Consider the following 6,932-nt stretch of genomic DNA (forward strand, 5'->3'; position numbering starts at 1 on the left):
CCTCGCTGTCTTAACCTAGCGCGTTCAGGCCTGCCCGCCTGCCTTCTGCTGAGGAGAAAAGATGCACGAGGCAATTCGGTTGCCACTTTAAGAAAAAGTTTTAACTCCAAGCATATACGCAAGACCTCGGTGAACTTGGGTAGCTTGGTTGACCTGGGTCAACATGCCAAGTGGTAAACTATGTTATGGTAAATGATGAGCCCCGTGTCGAAAATAGGCAACCAGGCAACCCGCAGGTCGAGAGAGCTCCCCTCAAGAAAATGGGCCATCTGTACGGGCTGAGTTACTTCAGAAACTTACAATGCTTAACCGTAGCCACAGTCTCAACCGAGAGCCATAAAATGATACCACCAGCATGACTGCCTTTCTCTAACTAGTGATTAACTTCAAACTGCGTAAAGTGAGTGATGAGAGGAAGCACTTCCAGGTCAGATGGTGTGATTTCCAAGAACACCTCTGGTTTTTGTCATTAAACAGGGTGAACAGTCTGCATTACGGTCTACATTTTGTGAAGAAGGCAACGTGATTAATTGATGGTGCAAATGCAGAATGTTGGGTGATAGTGAGATATTGAAAAAATGGTATTTAGCAGAGATAAGATAGTCCAGCAGAGCCAGAGTAAAATAATTCAGACTGAGAGTCCATGTGTGATTAAAATATAAAGTTTTTACTAAATTCTAGCATGGGAAGGGTAACTGGGATGAAAATAACTACAGAGCATAATCGGCTACATCCTTACTCTACAAAGACAAAACTAGAAGAGAGAGATTATGGCTGCTCTTCCTGTTCTTCAGAACACCAAACAAAGACGGGAAGAGAAGCCATAAAATGGTAATATACCTTGACACTTTATTCCCAATCAAATTCCTAGATCAGGGAGAAAATTCCCGGGCTTTCTACAGCTAAAGAACATTGGTTACATAAAAAATATGTAACTTCCTGTGAGTAACATAAACAAACATTTAACCCCAGATATACTGAGTGTTTTCAACTTGTAATACCCAACACAGAAGGATATTTTTGTTGTTTTATTGTGTAGTTTATACTTTTAAAATATATAAAACCAACAGAGTAAACTTTACTTGGCACGCAGATAGAGCAGGCAGCATCTACTGTTAATTTTTTGGCTCATTTGAGTTCCTGTAAGGTAGCTGTTACCAGACACCAATTTTGTGGTTAACTTCAGGTGGGTAGCTGTTTTGATCTGACGCAGCAGAACATACCAAACAATCCATTGTATACAGTCAGGCTCTATGCTACAGCCACATCTGTTTCAATGCTACAAAGAGGGAGTCTCACCTGAAGGATCTACAACAAACCATTTTGGAACTAAAATATCCACCTGATAAGTCAAAAAACATTAACAAAGCCAGAATGGTATTCAGAGAAAATCTGCTGCAGGACAGGCCCCAAAGAGACGATAAAAGAACACTGCTGGCGGTCACATACAGCTCTCAACTCAAAACAGTTCAATGCATCATGAGCAACTTACAGCATTGGGGACTACCTGAACCAAAAATATATCCAAAAAACACCTTACTGGTATTTTGGGGCTATATTTTGACATCCCAAATGTATCCAGGTTTTCTTGGGGGGGGGGGGGAATCCTGGATATATTTGGGAATTAATGCCCCTCAGCTGTTTGTCAGGCTTCTACTGCAGTCCCTGCAGAAGACAACCCAAGGATCAGAACCAGCTGTGCCGGAGGCGAGCAGACTTGGCTTGGGGCTGGTTGTCCCAGCCAGGATCTGCATGCCTCGGGGAGCAATCTTCCCAAGGCACACAGATCCTGGGTCTGGCTTCTGCAGGGGGTTTAAACTGGGCTGCAGGAAAAGCCGTCCCAGTCAAGATCTGCATGCCTCAGCGAGTGATCTCCCCAAGGCATGCAGATACTGGGTCCAGAACCTTTTGAGGCGTGGTTTAACCCATGCTGCAGAAGAAGCTGTACCAGCCAGGATCTGTGTGTCTCGGGGAGCGATCTCAGCAAGACAAACAGGACCCTAGATCTGGCTCCTTCTGTAGCATGGTTTAAACGGGGCTGCAGGACAATCTGTCCCAGCCAGAATCTGCCTGCGTCGGGAAGTGATCTCCCCAAAGCACACAGATCCTGGGTATGGTTCCTTTTGCAGCACACTTTAAACCAGGCTGCAGGAGAAGCCAAGCCAGCCCCTGGATCGGGATTTTTTAAAAAAATCCGCTATTTTTCGTCTTGGGTCTGTTGGATCCCCCAAAAAATCGATATTTCCAACTTTGCTGCCACATACACCGAGACAATCAACTACACCAGCTCATTCACTTGTTCATCTTCTAACACTGTATATACCATTAAATGTCAACAGTGCCCTTCAGTTCTCTACATAGGGCAAACAGGTGAAACCCTACGCCAAAGGATAAATGGAAACAAAACTGAGAAACCTGTAGGAGAACACTTCAGCCTTCCAGGACGTTCAGTAGGGGACCCCAAAGTAGCTGTTCTATTGCAAAGGAACTTCAGGAACAGACTAGAACAGGCGTTTGCTGAGTCACAAGTTATTACAACACTCCGGACAATGGAACCTCCAGGGCTTAACAGAGATATTGGTTTCTTATCTTACTACACTAATGTCATTCAGTTCTTGCATCTGTTGTACATTCCTTTATTATGCTGTATGATAATTTCCTGCTATTCACAGGTCTTAATTGTCCTCATCCAGTCTTAGCTATATTTACTGCTCAGTTACTTATGCATCTTGACTCTAATTGGCCCTTCCTGGCAACACCCTCTGTACCCTCTACCTATATGTAATTGTTGGTGACTTCTGTTTCATTGTATCTGAAGAAGTGTGCATGCACATGAAAGCTTATACCCAGAATAAAACTTTGTTGGTCTTGAAGGTGCCACTGGGCTCAAACTGTGTTATAAACTGGTAACTGACAGTAACTTTGGGATGCTTGCCAGCTGCCAAACTTCTGTCTTTTTCCCCACCCTCTGCCTCTTTTGAACCTGCATATGCTACAATCCTGTATGTTATTTTTCTACCCCAGAATGGAAATTGGAGATTGCTTGCTAGGAAGTGCCCCTCACATTAAAAGTGAGTGAAAAATCTAAATCACCCAAAGAAGACTGTAATCCAGATTTTTGACTCAGAGATGGTAGTGGTGTTTCTTATCGGTACAATCTGACTTCCGGCCTTAAAGCAGAAGTTGGGACCATTTGACCATTTTCTTACCAGTACTCCATACTAATTTAGTTTCATCCTTGGTTTTCAAACAAGTTATTCTTCTATGTCCATTCTGACATCATCATAAAAGGGCCTCTGAAAGTACCTTTGAATTGTTTTAAAGGAACAGCCAAGGAAGAGAACTTTCTTTCTTCATATTCCCCCTCTATAATTGTCTTTTTCAGCTGAGTGTTAGTCCAAAGAAAGTGAAAAATGCAAGTAACAAAAATAGTTTTTCTTTCACTTCTTTACTCCAATACTTTTCTTCCGGTAATAGCCAGGGCTGCTGAGAGAAGGGGACAAATAAGTACACTGATTTAGGGGACAGGACCTCCCAGAGGAGGGGGGAGGAAACATGGAAAATACTGCTGGAGGAGAGTAGCAGCATACCTATTCCAGTCAAATATCTTGTGTGTATTGTTCTGAAATGCAGGGAGGACCAAAGAGAAATAACTAGACCTGCCTACAGTTGAGGAGGGGTTTAACCTAACATCACTCCATCATTTCAAAGGAGCAAGTACCCATTGGTGCCAAACTCACTGATAAAATTAATTGCTGGTCTGAACAATATAGATATCCCTTGATCGATTTTGTTGGACTGACTGTTGGTGTAAAAACAATGACTAATCTGTTCCGCTATCACATGTTTCCGTACCATCCATAAAAATCTCTAATTGCTATAATCATGGATACTAATGAAACAGTGCTTAAGAAAGCCTTTGCCGCCACACAAACACTGCCTAAAATGCATTGATTTCTTTGTACCAATATTCTTGAAAACCCTACAATATTAGCACAATATCTTGTCCAAGCACTTAATGGTTGGGGATACTTACTCAGTATAAAAGAGAGAGAGCCCGTGGGGTTCTCTTCATGCCTGTTTGTAAAATTTACAGAGCCACCTGATTAGCCACTAATGGACTAGATGGACTTTAGGGTGATACAGAAAGGCAATCCTTAAATATCATGGCCTTTTGAAAGAAACCTTGTTAATGCAAAATATCAGGGAAAAAATCAAATTATTTCAAAAGATAACTTCCATCATAGACTTACTGAATGAACTGCTATTTATGTAGTACTACAAATTATTATATGATATGCACGAAATATACATTATTGGCTTGTTAAGATTAAACACTGATGTAAATTATGACCAGTAGCAGGTGAAGGTCTCCAAAAATGCATAAGTACTGCTAAATGCTTCTTAAGTGCTACCAAAGGAAGACTGGTAGATTACAGGAGAGGGTACTTCTGCCTCTTTCAACCAGTGATTCTGAAGATGTATTTTACAAATTTGAGTTTATTAAGCCAAAACTTGAGCATTGATTACCTTTCTGATTACTTGATATAATTCAAAACACTCCAGCTTGAGAGCCATTTATGTGAAGGTGGGAAATAACCAGCAGTATAGAAAAGATATTCCTGAAGATACATGTGGGTCCTAGGCCAACAAGGGATTTATAGGTCATAACCATCACTTTGAATTGGCAGCTAATGCAATAACTTTGTTTCTTCTCCGAGGCATCTCTTCCTCAAACTAAAGACCCAGTCCTGGCTTTGCTCCATTTGGCAGGAGTAGGATGCATTTTGAAGGACTGAGGGAGATAGCCTTTGTGTCTGCAACAATCACCTGAAGAAACAGCTGCCTTTATCATAGCAGGACGGTTTGCTTGGAACCTTTTTGTGCAACCTACCAAAGTTTTCTGATTGGACCCAGCTCCTGGGGCAGCCATTTTTTTGTGGTGCTCACTACCTGATCTCAAAATTTCAAAAGCATCCACAGGTTCAACAAGGCTGGAAACCCCTGTGTTAAAGGTTTTAATATGTATAATGGTTTATAAACTAATAGCAGTACTTCTAGAGCACAGTTTTCAAAGGCTTTGAATTAACAAGACAGCTTTTTGTCTACCATGGTAGTTCTTACATTAAAGTATCTTTTTTGTTAAGCTTCTCAAGAATTTGATTCAGGTTATGACAGCTCTGTAGCACCACAGCACTTCCATACAGACAAATCATACCAGCTTAATTCAATAGATGTGGCAATTTGGTCATGCAAACATATTAGAGCACAATCCAGTCAAAAGCAAACACTGCCAATTTCACTAATGTGGCTTAAAAGTGGCAAACCTATTTTATTTATTGCTGGTGTATCCATACTTAAAAATACAACCCTATCTGAGAAAGCACAAAAATGCACTCCCCTTCATGGAACCCTCCATTTCCTCAAATCTTTGTCAAAGATTACACTGTTAAAGCTGAAGATTTAGGAAAGACTGGATGGGAGTACGCATTGGCAAAGAAAGCTTACCTTTGATTTCTTCTTTCACTGATTGAAGAGAGCAAGACAGTAAGAGAACAGAGATCCACTCCTAAATTTGTCCTTAACAAACATGCTTAGCTGTAGTAACGTGTCAGTGACTATACTGGTACTAGAATTCTCATGCTATAAGGGTACATATACATCTGTTAGTATAGTCATCTTTTGGCATTTTACTTGGCGAACCTAAACCCTAAGAGCTGTGAGAACTGGTGAGCCACATCTCCATTTCCAGTTGAAGGACATGATAAACTTGGTTTGTTTTTTTCCTCCCTGGGAAAAAAAAATCTTCAAACTTTATTCCTCATTATCAAAGTCCACAGATGATTTTGCTTTTTTGAATAATGGTCTTAACATGTGAGCTGAGTGGGAGGAATTATGAGACAGAGAAATTTAAAGTAGCTGATTCAATCCTAGACTGAAAAAGCAGAGGCAGGTCTTGAGGCAGTTTTGAATGATATCAAAGTTGTGTCATAATTTCATAAGATACCAGATAAGCATATCCTATTGTAGAACCCAACTACTGGCTGGTGAGCTTGGCTGGGGAAAATTAAATGCTTCATACAATGAGAAAAGGTACAGGAAAGGAAAGGATTACATCCTCTTGTGCAGATATTCTGTTTCTATAAATTATACATTCCTCTCATCTTGTAATTTATCTTTGAACAGGTGGATTTGTCCATAGCCAGTTCCTCCCCAAGGTTTCTGTTAGATAAGATCCTTCTCTCACCTCACCTTGCTCCTCTGTGTGCATGTGGGGAGATGTTCTATTGTTAGAAGGTGTGTGTATCATTTAGCATTTCAAAGGAATGTGGTTGGAGCATTTCTGTTTTTTGTATTTCCAATGTGGACAAAGAATGGGCAAACTGTCAGATTCCCTGGTTTGGTATAGCCAGGAATCATAGAATCATAGAGTTGGAAGGGACTTCCAGGGTCATCTAATCCAACCGCCTGCACAAAGTAGGAAATTCACAAATACCTCCCCCTCCACACCCCCAGTGACCGCTGTTCCACACCCAGAAAATTACAAAAACCTCCAGGATCCCTGGCCAAACCAGCCTGGAGAAAAGTTGCTTCCTGACCCCAAAGTGACAATCAGCATTTCCCTGGGCGTGTAAGAAAGGGCCACAAGAACTAAGCAATGAGGCAACCCTTCCTGCCCTCCCTTCTCACAATCTTTCTAAGTTCACAGAATCTGCATTGCTGTCAGATGGCCATCTAGCCTCTGTTTGAAAACCTCCAAAGATAGTGGCCCCACCACCTCTCGAGGAAGCCTGTTCCACTGAGGAACTGCTCTGTCAGGAAGTTCTTCCTAATGTTTAGCCAAAAACTCTTCTGATTTAATGTCAACCCATTGGATCTGGTCTGACCTTCTGGGGCAACAGAAAAAAACTCTGTACCATCCTCTATATGAC

This window comes from Gekko japonicus, unplaced genomic scaffold (genome assembly GCF_001447785.1).
Source record: "Gekko japonicus isolate JY-2015 unplaced genomic scaffold, Gekko_japonicus_V1.1 scaffold540, whole genome shotgun sequence".
In the NCBI taxonomy this organism is placed as follows: Eukaryota; Metazoa; Chordata; class Lepidosauria; order Squamata; family Gekkonidae; genus Gekko; species Gekko japonicus.